The 18,128-nt window shown below is 36.3% G+C and overlaps 1 long non-coding RNA gene across 2 annotated transcripts in view; it reads right to left on the reverse strand.

The window, feature by feature from the left end:
- The window catches only part of LOC126278429 (uncharacterized), a 134,477-nt gene that overhangs the window by 102,563 nt on the left and 13,786 nt on the right, over positions 1-18,128 (reverse strand). For both annotated transcript variants that reach the window (XR_007550698.1, XR_007550697.1), the window contains one exon: positions 15,709-15,864. This is a non-coding gene — a long non-coding RNA (uncharacterized LOC126278429). The remainder of the gene's footprint in view (positions 1-15,708; positions 15,865-18,128) is intronic.

An 18,128-nucleotide genomic window follows, 5' to 3' on the forward strand; every position in this document is an offset into this window, starting at 1 on the left:
CCCACATTTCACGATTCAAATATATTATTCCACTGTGAAATTGATGAATATATGTGATAAGTTGAAGAATAAAAATAAGCACCTAGCAAAACAATGAAGCCTTACTAAAAACTAATACTCAGGATGCTTGGAGTGATACTTCCCATCGAACAAAATCACACTCGATGGAAGAACAAGCATAGCAGTCACGAAACGAATCTCCTTGCTGAGAGGGAATAAACATGTCCCACAATTTGTGCAGCACAGTGATTACTTTTTGGGACCATTGGAATAACATTTTTACAAATATAAAGCAAATGAAGGAGATACCTAATCAAGAAGATTTATCAAATTCCGTACAGCCATTATTCAGTAAGGTGTAAGTGGTGTCCAATCTGCAACAAAAACCCACTGAGTGGAAAATCTGCTTTCTGGCCATACAACCAGATGATGCTGCTGTAAACAACAAACACATAACCACATTTCAAGATTCAAATATATTAACCCACTGTGAAATTTATGAATATATGTCATAAGGGTAACAATCAAAACAAGCACCTAGCAAAACAATGAAATCTTTCTTAATAACTCCAATACTCAGGATGCTCGGAGTGGTGGTTCAAATCCAACAAAATCACACTCGATGTTTGAACAAACATAGCAGTCCTGAAACAGAATGTCCCTGTTGAGAGGGAAGAAACATGTACCACAATGTGTGCAGCACATTGATAATTTTTAGTGACCATTGCAACAAGATTTTTAAAAATATAAAGCAAATGAAGGAGATACCTAAAAACGAAGATATATCAAAATCCGAACATTCGTTATTCAGTAAAGTACATGTGGTGTCCAATCTGCACCAACAGACCATTGAATAGAGAATCTGCTTTCTGGCCATACAACCAGATGACCCTGCTGTAAACAACAAACATTTACGAACATTTCACGAAAGAAATACATTACTCCACTGTGAAACTGATGAATATAAGTGATAAAGGTATCTATGGAAGCACCTAGCAAAAGAAAAAAGTCTTTCTAATAACTCCAATCGTCAGAACGCTCCGAGTGGTGATTCCCATCCAACAAAATCACACTTGATGTTTGAACAAACATAGCAGTCATGAAATGGAATCACCCTGATGAGAAGTACGAAACATGTACTACAATTTGTGCAGCACATTGTCTATTTTTAGTGACCATTGAAATAAGATTTTTAAAAATTTAAAGCAATTGAAGGAGATACCTAAAAATGAAGATATATCAAAATCCGATCATTCGTTATTCAGTAAAGTGCATGTGGTGTCCAATCTGCACCAAAAGACCATTGAATAGAGAATCAGCTTTCTGGCCATACAATCAGATGACCCTGCTGTAAACAACAAACATTTAAAGAACCAAATACATCACTCCACTGTGAAATTGATGAATATAAGTGATAAAGGTATCAAAGGAAGCACATAGCAAAAGAAAAAAGTCTTTCTAATAACTCCAATAGTCAGAATGCTCGGAGTTGTGGTTACCATCCTACACAATCACACTCGATGGTGGAACAAACATAGCAGTCATTAAACGGAATCTCCCTGTTGAGAGGGAAGGAACATGTACCACAATTTGGCAGCACCCTGATTATTTTTTGTGACCATCGAATAACATTTTTAAAAATATAAAGCAAATGAAGGAGCTACCTCAATTGTGATATTCTGAACAATCGTTATTCAGTAAAGAGTATGTCGTGTCCAATATGCAGCAATAACCCATTGAATGGAGAAACTGCTTTCTGGCCATACAACCAGATGACCCTGCTGTAAACAACAAACTCTTAACCACATTTCACTATTCAAATTCAATACTCCACTGTGAAATTGATGAATATAAAGTAACAATCAAAAGAAGCATTAGCATAACAATTAAGTATTTCCCTATAACTCCAATATTCAAAATCATCGGAGTGGTGATCCCATCCAACAAAATCACACTCAATGGTTAAACAAACATAGCACTCATGAAACAGAATCTCCCTGCTGAGAGGGAAGAATCATGTACCACAATTTGTGCAGCACATTGATTATTTTTCGTGACCATGGAGTAACATTTTTAAAAACATAACACACATGAAAGAGATACTAAAATAAGAAGATTTATCAAATTCCTAACATTCGGTGGTCAGTAATGTGCATGTGGTACTCACTCTGCACCAAAACAAGAAGATTTATCAAATTCTGAACATTCGATGTTCAGTAAGGTGCATGTGGTGTCCAATCTGCACCAAAAATCAATTGAATGTAGAATCTGCTTTCTGGCCATACAACCAGATGACCCTGCGGTAAACAACAAACACATAACCACATTTAATGATTCAAGTATATTAACCCACTGTGAAATTGATGAATAAATGTGATAAGGGTAACAATCAAAAGAAGCACCTAGCAAAACAATGAAGTTTTTCGTAATAACTCCAACACTCAAGATGCTCGGAGTGGAGGTTCCCATTCAACAAAATCACACTCGATGTTTGAACAAACATAGCAGTCATGAAACGGAATCTCCCTGTTGAGAGGGAACAAACATGTACCACAATTTGTGCAGCACATTGATTATTTTTAGTGAACATTGGAATAAGATATTTTAAAATATAAAGCAAATGAAGGAGATACCTAAACAAGAAGATTTATCAAATTCTAGACATTAGTTATTCACTAAAGAGCATGTGGTGTCCAATTTGCACCAAAAACCCAATAAATGGAGAATCTGCATTCTGGCCATACAACCAGATGACCCTGCTGTAAACAACAAACTCTTAACCACATTTCACGATTCAAATACATTACTCCACTGTGAAATTGATGAATGAGAAGGGTAACAATCAAAAGAAGCAATTAGCATATCGTTGGATTGTAGATTATTCAAACTTATTTGTTCATAGACTTTCCATTTGGCGTTTGTTTACTTTCAGGTAACGATTGTTTAAATTCACGTAGCTCGTTAGATTACATCCATTGTAGGTTCATTATCTTACTGATTTAAGAATATAGTTTGTTGTATTAAGAGATCATTGTTTAAATTTTATTACTGTACATTGCCATGAGTACTAAGTGTGGAAGCTGCCGTAAGAAGATAGAATCGGGTGTGGTATGTGGAGGATGTGGGGGTGTTTTTCATTGGGGCTCATGTAGCGGGAAATTTGACGAGATTATGCTTTTGGCTCTTCCATGGAACTGTAGGTTCTGTAGTATAGAAAAAAGATTCGTACAACAGGAGGAAAAGATGTGTGCCCTTCAGGCTGAACTAGATTCGGTAAAAACTGAATTAACTAAGTTCAAGGGGGAAAAAGCCTGCGGGAAATGGGAATTGGTAACAAGGAAATCGCAAAAAGGGACCAGCCATGTAGATGTTGTCGAAGTTCCAGTTATGAATAAATTCTCCTTGTTACCTGGAGTAGGAAGGGAGGAGCCAAAAACAGGAGTAGTTGAAAGTAGGGTGCAGCAGACTACTAAAATTGGTAACAGCATTAGGTCGGGAAAATCTAGTAATAGGAAAAGAAAAGTCTTGCTGCCAGGGAGCAGTCATGGGAGGGGTGTAGGCCAACTAGTGCAGGAGAAATTAGGAGCAGATTACCAGGTCACGAGTTTGTTTAAGCCAAGTGCTAGGCTTAGCCAGGTGATAGCAGAAATAGGACCACTCTGTAGGGACTTTGACAAGAATGATGAGGTGATAGTAATAGGTGTGGCAGGAAACAGCCTGGCTAAGGATAGGAATTATGATATTAAGAGTGACCTGGATAAAATATGAGCTGCAACAGGATGTGCGAATGTGGGTTTTGTTGAGGTATTGCAGCGTTAGGATCAGCACTCGGTTAACCCTTCTGTGTGGCGAGTTAACAGAGAGTTGTGCGAGCAGCTGCTGGACGGTGCAAAAACACACATTTGTACAGTGCCTGTTGGTAGCATTGGGAGATGGGGATACACTCGACATGGCCTGCACCTAAATAGTCTAGGGAAGAATAGATTAGCTGATTTAATTGTAGGTCGTCTAAAGGGGGCCACTAGCACTCAAGGCAAAACCCCTGTGACCCAAAAGGGCATAGGAGCACCTTTTTTTAGGTTGAACAAAATGTCCAGACGGGCAGCTCTTAAAGGTAAAAAAAAATAAATGGTTCGAATAAAGGTAGAGGAAACAGTTATGTTAATATATTTCACCAAAATATCAGGGGATTAAGGAACAAAACAGACGAACTAATAATTTGTTTTGAGAATATTAAAAATACAACAGAAGTTGATGTACTGTGCCTGTCTGAACATCATATAACTACACAAATGGAAAATGGAAATATTAATGGGTATAAACTAGCAACTTATTTTTGTAGAGACAATATGGAGAAAGGAGGAGCTGCCATTTATGTTAAGGGGGAACATAGTTTTAAAAACAGAGAAACCGCAAAATTCTGTGTAGAACAGCACATTGAAGTATGCGCTTGTGAGCTTAAATTGGACAGTGGTAAATTCATAATTGTGACTGTGTATAGGACCCCACTTGGAAATTTTCAAATGTTTCTTAAAAACCTAGATCTCTTGCTGTGTTGTCTGACAGAAAAGGGAAAACACATTATCATTTGTGGAGATTTTAACGTAGATTTTCTTAAACACTCAAGCAAGAAGAACGACCTTGAACTATTACTTTGCTCTTACAATCTGACATCAGTCATTGATCTTCCTACTCATATTGTACAAGACAGTAGCACCCTGATAGATAACATTTTCATAGACCAAGATAAATTAAAAGAAGTAAGCACCTATCCTATTAAGAACGGGCTTTCTGATCACGATGCACAGCTACTTTCAATTCATGACTTTGCTCCATACAGTAATGAAAAAAAAAAAAAAAAAAAAAAAAAAAAAAAAAAAAAAAAAAATATACACCCAATTAACCATATAACAATTCAACAATTTAAGGAAAGCTTGAGAAGCGTAGACTGGGAGGATGTTTATCGGGAACCTGATGCAAATGTTAAATTTAACTTATTCCATGATAAACTTGTGGGCATATTTGAAAACAGTTTTCCTAGGAAATTAGTGAATCATAATTCAAATAAACTTGATAAAAAACCATGGCTGACTAAAGGGATTAAAATTTCTTGTAGCCGGAAATGGGAACTATACCAAGACACTAGAATAAGTCGAGATGAAGAAAAGCTCAACAATTATAAGAAATAATAATATATTAAGGAAAGTTATAAAAAAAATCCAGAAGTATGTGTATCAAGTCTGAGATTAGCACCTCTGATGACAAAACAATATGGAATATAGTTAAAAGGGAAACAGAGCAACCAAGGTCACAGGACAACAGTATTACTGTTAAGCACAATGAAAAGCTTATAAATGAAAAATCACTGGTTGAAAATATTTTTAATAATCATTTTATAAATGTAGTGGAAAATATAGGCACCAGCTGCTCACCAGATAGGGCAGAACTCCATATGAAAGTGGCATTCCTGGTGCAAACAAATGAAATTGAAATCCTACCCACCTCACCGTCTGAAATTAAGAAAAAAATAAATTCACTTAAGAATAAAAACTCACATAGAACTGATGGTATCTCCAATAGAATACTAAAATCTTGTCCACACCTGATAAGTCGAGTTCTTAGCCACATATGTAATAGCTCATTGAATCAGGGAATATTTCCTGACAGATTGAAATAGGCCATAGTTAAACCCTTGTATAAAAAAGGTGACAAGACAGACGTCAACAATTATCGTCCTATTTCGCTTGTGACATCCTTCTCAAAAGTGTTTGAAAAAGTAATGTACTCAAGAGTAACTTTACACATTAGTGGGAATAACGCTTCAACAAAATGTCAGTTCGGTTTTCAGAAAGGTGTTTCAACAGATAGTGCTATACACGCTTTCACTGATCAAATTTTAAATGCTCTGGATAGTAGAACATCACCAATTGGGATTTTCTGTGATCTCTCTAAGGCTTTTGATTGTGTGGGTCATGAAATCCTCTTAGATAAGCTGAAGTACTATGGAATGAATGGTTCAGTACACAGACGGTTCACTTCATATTTAACTGGTAGAATGCAGAAGGTTGAAACAGTAAACCCACATAGTACACAAAGGGCAGCAGATTATTCAGACTGGGGATGTATCAAGAATGGGGTACCACAGGGTTCTGTCTTGGGGAATTTATTGTTTTTAATATATGTTAATGACTTGCCTAATTATATTCATGAAGATGCAAACTTGGTCCTCTTTGCAGATGACACAAGTATTGTAATCAAGCCTAAAAAGCAAGAATCAGCTGAGGAAAATGCAAATAATGTTTTTCAAAGAGTTATTAGGTGGTTTTCCGCAAATGGACTTTCATTGAACTTTGAAAAAACACTGTACATACAGTTCAGTACAGGGAAAGGCATACCACCGGAAATAAATATAGAGTGTGGGGGAAAATCTTTAGCTAAAGCAGATCGTTCAAAATTTCTGGGTGTCTGTATTGATCAGAATTTAAAGTGGAAGACACACATTGACAATCTACTGAAACGATTGAGCTCAGCTACCTATGCTATTAGTGTCATTGCAAATTTTGGAGACAAGCACATCAGTAAGTTAGCTTACCACGCATATTTTCATTCGTTGCTTTCTTACAGAATCATCTTTTGGGGCAATTCATCACTAAGAAAGAAGGTATTTATTGCACAAAAACACGTGTTATCAGAATAATGTCTGGGGCTCATCCAAGATCATCTTGTAGACAATTATTTAAAGAATTAGGGATATTGCCAGTAGCTTCACAATATATATACAGCCTAATGAAATTTGTTGTTAGTAACCCAGATCACTTCAGAATTAATAGCATACTCCACAGCTACAATACTAGGAGACAGGGTGACCTTCACTACCGTTCATTGAATTTGACATTGGCACAAAAGGGGGTCAATTCTACTGCCACAAAGATTTTTGGTCAATTGCTAAACAATATCAAAAGTCTGACAGACAAACAATCGGCATTCAAAAGTAAGTTAAGAGAATTCCGGAATGACAACTCCTTCTCCTCCATAGATGAATTTTTTGACATAGGCCAAAGAAATACAGTAAGCTTTAACAATTGTACCGTATATAAGACTAACAATGATTACTTGGGATAAATGAATCTTGTGTACCTTGACACTTTCCACATCATTACGAAAGAATCGTGTTCATGACCCATGGAACAAGTAATATAACTAACTAAAACAGAATCTCCCTGATGAGAGGTACGAAACATGTACCACAATTTCTGCACCACATTGATTATTTTTAAACACCATTGAAATAAGGTATTTCAAAATATAAAGCAAACGAAGGAGCTAGCTAAACAAAAACGTTTATCAAATTCCGAACATTCGGTGTTCAGTAAGGTGCATGTGGTGTCCAATCTGCACCAAAAATCCATTGAATGTAGAATCTGCTTTCTGGCCATACAACCAGATGACCGTGCGGTAAACAACAAACACATAACCACATTTAATGATTCAAGTATATTAACCCACTGTGAAATTGATGAATAAATGTGATAAGGGTAACAATCAAAAGAAGCACCTAGCAAAACAATGAAGTTTTTCGTAATAACTCCAACACTCAAGATGCTCGGAGTGGAGGTTCCCATTCAACAAAATCACACTCGATGTTTGAACAAACATAGCAGTCATGAAACGGAATCTCCCTGTTGAGAGGGAACAAACATGTACCACAATTTGTGCAGCACATTGATTATTTTTAGTGAACATTGGAATAAGATTTTTTAAAATATAAAGCAAATGAAGGAGATACCTAAACAAGAAGATTTATCAAATTCTAGACATTAGTTATTCAGTAAAGAGCATGTGGTGTCCAATTTGCACCAAAAACCCATTGAATGGAGAATCTGCATTCTGGCCATACAACCAGATGACCCTGCTGTAAACAACAAACTCTTAACCACATTTCACGATTCAAATACATTACTCCACTGTGAAATTGATGAATGTAAGTGAGAAGGGTAACAATCAAAAGAAGCAATTAGCATATCGTCGGATTGTAGATTATTCAAACTTCTTTGTTCATAGACTTTCCATTTGGCATTTGTTTACTTTCAGGTAACGATTGTTTAAATTCACGTAGCTCGTTAGATTACATCCATTGTAGGTTCATTATCTTACTGATTTAAGAATATAGTTTGTTGTATTAAGAGATCATTGTTTAAATTTTATTACTGTACATTGCCATGAGTACTAAGTGTGGAAGCTGCCGTAAGGAGATAGAATCGGGTGTGGTATGTGGAGGATGTGGGGGTGTTTTTCATTGGGGCTCATGTAGCGGGAAATTTGACGAGATTATGCTTTTGGCTCTTCCATGGAACTGTAGGTTCTGTAGTATAGAAAAAAGATTCGTACAACAGGAGGAAAAGATGTGTGCCCTTCAGGCTGAACTAGATTCGGTAAAAACTGAATTAACTAAGTTCAAGGGGGAAAAAGCCTGCGGGAAATGGGAATTGGTAACAAGGAAATCGCAAAAAGGGACCAGCCATGTAGATGTTGTCGAAGTTCCAGTTATGAATAAATTCTCCTTGTTACCTGGAGTAGGAAGGGAGGAGCCAAAAACAGGAGTAGTTGAAAGTAGGGTGCAGCAGACTACTAAAATTGGTAACAGCATTAGGTCGGGAAAATCTAGTAATAGGAAAAGAAAAGTCTTGCTGCCATGGAGCAGTCATGGGAGGGGTGTAGGCCAACTAGTGCAGGAGAAATTAGGAGCAGATTACCAGGTCACGAGTTTGTTTAAGCCAAGTGCTAGGCTTAGCCAGGTGATAGCAGAAATAGGACCACTCTGTAGGGACTTTGACAAGAATGATGAGGTGATAGTAATAGGTGGGGCAGGAAACAGCCTGGCTAAGGATAGGAATTATGATATTAAGAGTGACCTGGATAAAATATGAGCTGCAACAGGATGTGTGAATGTGGGTTTTGTTGAGGTATTGCAGCGTTACGATCAGCACTCGGTTAACCCTTCTGTGTGGCGAGTTAACAGAGAGTTGTGCGAGCAGCTGCTGGACGGTGCAAAAACACACATTTATACAGTGCCTGTTGGTAGCATTGGGAGATGGGGATACACTCGACATGGCCTGCACCTAAATGGTCTAGGGAAGGATAGATTAGCTGATTTAATTGTAGGTCGTCTAAAGGGGGCCACTAGCACTCAAGGCAAAACTCCTGTGACCCAAAAGGGCATAGGAGCACCTTTTTTTAGGTTGAACAAAATGTCCAGACGGGCAGCTCTTAAAGGTAAAAAAAATAAATGGTTCGAATAAAGGTAGAGGAAACAGTTATGTTAATATATTTCACCAAAATATCAGGGGATTAAGGAACAAAACAGACGAACTAATAATTTGTTTTGAGAATATTAAAAATACAACAGAAGTTGATGTACTGTGCCTGTCTGAACATCATATAACTACACAAATGGAAAATGGAAATATTAATGGGTATAAACTAGCAACTTATTTTTGTAGAGACAATATGGAGAAAGGAGGAGCTGCCATTTATGTTAAGGGGGAACATAGTTTTAAAAACAGAGAAACCGCAAAATTCTGTGTAGAACAGCACATTGAAGTATGCGCTTGTGAGCTTAAATTGGACAGTGGTAAATTCATAATTGTGACTGTGTATAGGTCCCCACTTGGAAATTTTCAAATGTTTCTTAAAAACCTAGATCTCTTGCTGTGTTATCTGTCAGAAAAGGGAAAACACATTATCATTTGTGGAGATTTTAACGTAGATTTTCTTAAACACTCAAGCAAGAAGAACGACCTTGAACTATTACTTTGCTCTTACAATCTGACATCAGTCATTGATCTTCCTACTCATATTGTACAAGACAGTAGCACCCTGATAGATAACATTTTCATAGACCAAGATAAATTAAAAGAAGTAAGCACCTATCCTATTAAGAACGGGCTTTCTGATCACGATGCACAGCTACTTTCAATTCATGACTTTGCTCCATACAGTAATGAAAAAAAAAAAAAAAAAAAAAAAAAAAATAATACACCCAATTAACCATATAACAATTCAACAATTTAAGGAAAGCTTGAGAAGCGTAGACTGGGAGGATGTTTATCGGGAACCTGATGCAAATGTTAAATTTAACTTATTCCATGATAAACTTGTGGGCATATTTGAAAACAGTTTTCCTAAGAAATTAGTGAATCATAATTCAAATAAACTTGATAAAAAACCATGGCTGACTAAAGGGATTAAAATTTCTTGTAGCCGGAAATGGGAACTATACCAAGACACTAGAATAAGTCGAGATGAAGAAAAGCTCAACAATTATAAGAAATAATAATATATTAAGGAAAGTTATAAAAAAATCCAGAAGTATGTGTATCAAGTCTGAGATTAGCACCTCTGATGACAAAACAATATGGAATATAGTTAAAAGGGAAACAGAGCAACCAAGGTCACAGGACAACAGTATTACTGTTAAGCACAATGAAAAGCTTATAAATGAAAAATCACTGGTTGAAAATATTTTTAATAATCATTTTATAAATGTAGTGGAAAATATAGGCACCAGCTGCTCACCAGATAGGGCAGAACTCCATATGAAAGTGGCATTCCTGGTGCAAACAAATGAAATTGAAATCCTACCCACCTCACCGTCTGAAATTAAGAAAAAAATAAATTCACTTAAGAATAAAAACTCACATAGAACTGATGGTATCTCCAATAGAATACTAAAATCTTGTCCACACCTGATAAGTCGAGTTCTTAGCCACATATGTAATAGCTCATTGAATCAGGGAATATTTCCTGACAGATTGAAATAGGCCATAGTTAAACCCTTGTATAAAAAAGGTGACAAGACAGACGTCAACAATTATCGTCCTATTTCGCTTGTGACATCCTTCTCAAAAGTGTTTGAAAAAGTAATGTACTCAAGAGTAACTTTACACATTAGTGGGAATAACGTTTCAACAAAATGTCAGTTCGGTTTTCAGAAAGGTGTTTCAACAGATAGTGCTATACACGCTTTCACTGATCAAATTTTAAATGCTCTGGATAGTAGAACATCACCAATTGGGATTTTCTGTGATCTCTCTAAGGCTTTTGATTGTGTGGGTCATGAAATCCTCTTAGATAAGCTGAAGTACTATGGAATGAATGGTTCAGTACACAGACGGTTCACTTCATATTTAACTGGTAGAATGCAGAAGGTTGAAACAGTAAACCCACATAGTACACAAAGGGCAGCAGATTATTCAGACTGGGGATGTATCAAGAATGGGGTACCACAGGGTTCTGTCTTGGGGAATTTATTGTTTTTAATATATGTTAATGACTTGCCTAATTATATTCATGAAGATGCAAACTTGGTCCTCTTTGCAGATGACACAAGTATTGTAATCAAGCCTAAAAAGCAAGAATCAGCTGAGGAAAATGCAAATAATGTTTTTCAAAGAGTTATTAGGTGGTTTTCCGCAAATGGACTTTCATTGAACTTTGAAAAAACACTGTACATACAGTTCAGTACAGGGAAAGGCATACCACCGGAAATAAATATAGAGTGTGGGGGAAAATCTTTAGCTAAAGCAGATCGTTCAAAATTTCTGGGTGTCTGTATTGATCAGAATTTAAAGTGGAAGACACACATTGACAATCTACTGAAACGATTGAGCTCAGCTACCTATGCTATTAGTGTCATTGCAAATTTTGGAGACAAGCACATCAGTAAGTTAGCTTACCACGCATATTTTCATTCGTTGTTTTCTTACAGAATCATCTTTTGGGGCAATTCATCACTAAGAAAGAAGGTATTTATTGCACAAAAACACGTGTTATCAGAATAATGTCTGGGGCTCATCCAAGATCATCTTGTAGACAATTATTTAAAGAATTAGGGATATTGCCAGTAGCTTCACAATATATATATACAGCCTAATGAAATTTGTTGTTAGTAACCCAGATCACTTCAGAATTAATAGCACACTCCACAGCTACAATACTAGGAGACAGGGTGACCTTCACTACCGTTCATTGAATTTGACATTGGCACAAAAGGGGGTCAATTCTACTGCCACAAAGATTTTTGGTCAATTGCTAAACAATATCAAAAGTCTGACAGACAAACAATTGGCATTCAAAAGTAAGTTAAGAGAATTCCTGAATGACAACTCCTTCTCCTCCATAGATGAATTTTTTGACATAGGCCAAAGAAATACAGTAAGCTTTAACAATTGTACCGTATATAAGACTAACAATGATTACTTGGGATAAATGAATCTTGTGTACCTTGACACGTTCCACATCATTACGAAAGAATCGTGTTCATGACCCATGGAACAAGTAATATAACTAACTAAAACAGAATCTCCCTGATGAGAGGTACGAAACATGTACCACAATTTCTGCACCACATTGATTATTTTTAAACACCATTGAAATAAGGTATTTCAAAATATAAAGCAAACGAAGGAGCTAGCTAAACAAGAACATTTATCAAAGTCCGAACATTCGTTAATCAGTAAAATGCATGTGGTGTCCAATCTGCACCAAAAACCCATTAATGGAGAATCTGTTTTCTGGCCATACAACCAGATGACCCTGCTCTATACAACAAACATTTACACACATATAACGATTCAAATACATTACCCCACTGCGAAATACATGAATATAAGTTATAAGGCTAACAATCCAATGAAGGTCCTAGCAAAAGAAACAGGACTTTCCTAATAACTCCGATACTCAGGATGCTCGGACTGGTGGTTCCCATCCAACAAAATCACACTCGATGTTTGAACAAACATAGCAGTCACGAAACAGAATCTCTCTGCTGAGAGGGAAGAAACATGTACTACAATTTGTGCAGCACATTGATTATTTTTAATGATCACTGCAATAAGATTTTTGAAAATATAAAGCAAATTAAGGAGATACCTATAAACGAAGATATATCAAATTCCGAACATCTGTTATTGAGTAAAGTGCATGTGGTGTCCAATCTGCACCAAAAACCCATTTAATGGAGAATCTGCTTTCTGGCCTTACAACCAGATGACCCTGCTGTAAACAACAAACATTTACCCACATTTCACGATTCAAATAAATTACTCCACTGTGAAATCAATGAATATAGGTGATAAAAGTATCAATCAAAGGAAGCACCTAGCAAAACAATGAAGTCTTTCCTAATAATTCAATGGTCAAAATACTCGGAGTGGTGGTTCCCATCCAACAAAATCACACTTGATGGTAGAACACATGTAGTGATGAAACGAAATCTCTCTATTGATGGGGAAGAAACATATACCACATTTTGTGCAGCACATTGATTACTTTTAGTGACCATCGCAATAAGATTTTTAAAAATATAAAGCAAATGAAGGAGATACTAAAACAAGAAAATTTATCAAATTCCGAACATTCGGTGTTCAGTAAGGTTCATGTGGTGTAAAATATCACCAAAAACCCATTGAATGGGGAATCTGCTTTCTAGCCATAAAACCAGATGACCCTGCTGTAAACAACAAACACATAAACACACTTCACGATACAAATACATTAATCCATTGTGGAATTGGTGAATATAAGTGATAAAGGTAACAATCAAAAGAAGCACCTAGCAAAAGAAAAAAAGGTCTTTCTAATAACTCCAATAATCAGAACGCTCGGAGTGGTGATTCCCATCCAACCAAATTACACTCGATGTTTGAACAAACATAGCAGTGATGAAACGGAATATCCCTGATGAGAGGTATGAAACATGTACTACAATTTGTGCAGCGCAATGTTTATTTTTAGTGACCATTGAAATAAGATTTCTAAAAATATAAAGCAAATGAAGGAGATACCAAAACAAGAAGATTTATCAAATTCCGAATATTCGGTGTTCAGTAAGGTGCATGTGGTGTAAAATATCACCAAAAACCCATTGAATGGACAATCTGCTTTCTGGCCATACAACCAGATGACCCTGCTGTAAACAACAACCATTTACCCACATTTCACGATTCAAATAAATTACTCCACTGTGAAATTGATGAATATAAGTGATAAAGGTATTAATCAAAGGAAGAAACTAGCAAAAGAAATTTTGTGTTGAGAAATGATATTCATAGTCATAATACTAGAAACAGAACATCTGTAGACGTATCATATCATAGATTATCAAAACCGCATAACTCTTACCTAGTTCTTGGACTAAGGATGTTTAATAGACTAAGTGCTGACTTTAAAGAACTGCCTGTAAATATCTTTAAAGCTAAATTATACAAGCTACTAGTGAACAATCCATTTTATACCATTTGTGAATTCTTTGAAGATGAAAATATTGTATTCTAACGTGTACCTATTTTATGTTAACCAATTTACATCAATATAGTAGTTTATATAGAAATATATGCTCTTGACTTTGCTATTGCTGTAATCAGCCGAACAACAATAAAATAATAATTATTATTATATGCCTACTTTGGTTTCTAATAGCCGCATTTCTGAAGTTTTATCTGTTCGTCCCAAACTGACAGGCCCTCATCGGAATGGCTCGTAGTTTAACAGCCCTTGCACAATCCCATCTTGTCTTCTCTCTGAATTTTCCCATTGTCTATTCCCATTCCACACATAATTATTTCTTGCCCTGTTCTCATTTCGTCTCCAGTTGCCCTTGCTTTCAGTATTGGAATTTCCCTGGCAGTTATAATGTCGATTTTGCTGATAATTTTCATTGTTCCCATTATAATTACTTCGATAATTTCCACTCTTTCATTTCATACCAAAATTGTCACTACAATTCATAATCAAGTCAACCGAGTGTAATTTTTCGACCCCTGGAAAATTACGCACGTCAACACCTGGCCAAAATCCGCTAAAAGGAGTCGCCACCGATTTCATGGCTAAATTATCCCAAATCTCAGTTGTTTCTGTAATCGTGCTACCTCATTCTCATTGTCTTTAATTACGGCGTTACAACACTCTACATGATTCCCGACAGTCTTTACTTTTTCCACAACATTGTTTTCAAGTATTGACAATTTGCCATAGAAATTTTTCGTATGCAACTCCATTCTGGTAACCATTTCCTCCTCTGTAAGTTTAGAAATTTTTCGTATGCAACTCAATTCCGGTAATCATTACCCCCCTATCTAATTTTCCTTTCATTTGCAAATACTTCGAAAATTTTTGCGGTTTCTTCCGCTTCCCGTTTGATCGTTAGTTTGACTTTATTGAGCGTAACTTCTACGTTGACACCCTATCCTCAATCTTATTTGCACGTTATTCTAAATTAATTTTCATTAATTCCATGTCAGATCTGATACTTTCAGTTCCTTTAACGAATTGCTCAGCCACTTGGCTATTTTCTTTCGAAAGTTTTACTTCTACACGTTTTGCATTTGCTAACAATTCCAGACACTTTTATTTTCAATTACGTTCTTAAATTCAGAATTTTGTTTTAAAAGTAATCGCAACATCGTGGATGTATCTAATTCTTCGACGACATTTTTTGATAACTCCATTCCTGTACTGGTACAAACCTCGCCACTTGCATTCGAATTTGCCTAACCCCCCTCCCCCCCCCCCCCCCCCCCCCCAGCAACAAGATTGTATGTCATATCCTCCATTAACGTCATTTTAAAGCAAGAAATTTTTAAACTTATTAACCCACAAAATACGTCTAAAAACAGTCAACAACATGAACAAATCAATATATGCACTTACCTTGTTTTTCGCATGGTCTTGCCGTTAACTGTAGGCCTAATTTTGTTGTTTCTTAATTGCTTCCGTACTTTAAAATATGTTATTTGCCTTCGTCATTGGATTCCTTTTCCTCTTCCCCTTTATTGGTTGATTTACTGTTACTGTACCTATTGTTATCTGTGAACATAGAACAAGTATCAGTTCGAACAATTCAATTTGAATCCCGGGCAGGAAGTTCCCATATGTATTGTACCTCTCTCGTCCGGGGAAGAAATATTGAATATCATCAATTATTTTATATCAAATTATGACACGTGTTTAAAAACCCGTGAGGTCTTCCTGGTTTCAATAGTGGACCACAAGTCCCCGTCAGTCTGTTCACTCTATTAACAGAGCATAAGAGACTTAAAGAGAAGGTAACTTCACAGTACGAACATTAAATAATTTAATTACCTCACCATGAATACTCTTTGTCTAGGGGTAACTTCTGGATTTGCTGTAATTGTTACTACAATGGGTCCTTGGGTTTGTAATATGCTACGTAACTGATACTGTTTAATGGCTTCCATATTATATATTTTCGTAATATCATCTTCATAACAATCAGTACTTCACCAAAATAAGCTTTCCCAACATAAGTCGTTGTCTCAAAATGTTCATCAACACGAATTTTCTCAAAATTTTCCATTTCTCATGACTTCTCATGACACTGTCTCTTGGACTTAGTATAACGTAACTGTTTCTGCCTCAACAATCCATGACCTTACAAAGTACGCAGGTGTACCAACATGAATTGAGCATACATATTTTTTACATCGCACGTATACATCTATGAAAACAGTGCGAAAATTGAATAGAGTTCTCAAATAGTTCTGCAGCAATGCATAATATTATTGTCCTGCAAATTATTAGTTTTTATAATAGAGCGATAATATATCTGTCTATGTTGACATAATTAAAGTTCACAGTAATTTTATATATAACTGTTCTTTCATGTCGATTCACAGCAACACATATATACCTTGTGGATTGTATCGATAGTTTCAGTCGTTCATTAAGCCGGGTTCACACACGCAACGAAAGTACTGCCACAAGTCAAGTCATTCTGGAGTGGCGCATTGAGCTACCGTTCACACAGGACGCCACAAATTCTTCGTAATTGCGCAGTTCGCAAAATGGCGTCACCTGTCTCGGCTGATTAAACGGCTGTACATATTACTAAATAAGATGTTTTGGAAACATAATAAATATAAAATATTACTTACCAAAGTGTTTCTCATCTCTCTTGTCTCGACTACACGTTATAAGAACCGGTCTGCAGCTTCAAACCAAGCAAGGCTGGGTTTATAAATACCGTCTGTAGATGCACCACTCTTAAGTGATTTCAGTACTTCTTTATGTTCATTCATGTAAGCATTTCGAATTTTTAATTTTGTTGTAGCTACATCAATTCCAGGTACATATTCACGCATACTGTTTACTATTTCAATTAAAGCAGCATCTCTCAAATTTCTGTCTTTGTATGGTTCGCTTTTGTGGTTCCAAAGGCATTCTCGTTCTTGATACACTTCCAAGAATCTCATAATTGTCGCTGTTGACCACTTTTTCAGCATATTAATAGCAAACTCCCAAACAAAAGCACTATCTACGAACGAATACGCACTAGAATGGTTTGAATCCAGCCACGAGGTAGCAATGGAATGACGTTATTCGATTGTGGAGAAGGCAAAATGGTGCAACAAAGTAGAACCAAGTTCAACTGTTTGTGGCGTGACAAAAGTTGCGCTTCTTAAATGGCGTCACCGAAAACTAAGAGTTCACACATGCAACTACAAAGCAACAGCAGTTCGCCATTAGCAGTGGCGATACTTTTGTTGCCTGTTTGAACATTACAACTTCGTGGCACATTTGCACAAAAACACGTTGAATGGAGAATAATTTTTGTAGTAACTCAAACAAGTATATTTATTACAATCTGAAGATCTGTTAGTTGGTAGGTGCACGTTGAGGCTCATTTGCACCCAAAACACATTGAATAGAGAGTAACCTTTGTAGCCACACAACGACATCACCCTGCGTTTTTTTTTTAAAAAAAAAAAAAAAGAAAAAAAGAACTTTACCTACATTTCGCAATTCGAATAAACTATTCAGTTGTGAACTTGAGAAACAATAATCTGATAAGAATAAAATTTAAAATAAGGGCAAACGAAAAGGATGAAGGCTTTCTAGTATCTCCCATATTCAGTATGCTGCAAGTGGTGGTTCCCTTCCACCAGATTTCAGGATATATGCTAGCTTCCTACATCTGCAGAGTAGATATGAATGGAGGAGGAGTTGCCACATTCATTAAAAACTGCCATAAAATCAAGAATACTAACATTAATAAATTCTGTTTAGAGCAGCATCTAGAAGCATGTGCAACAGATGTAGAGTTCAATAAC

The sequence above is a fragment of the Schistocerca gregaria genome, chromosome 6 (genome assembly GCF_023897955.1).
Source record: "Schistocerca gregaria isolate iqSchGreg1 chromosome 6, iqSchGreg1.2, whole genome shotgun sequence".
Classification (NCBI taxonomy): Eukaryota; Metazoa; Arthropoda; class Insecta; order Orthoptera; family Acrididae; genus Schistocerca; species Schistocerca gregaria.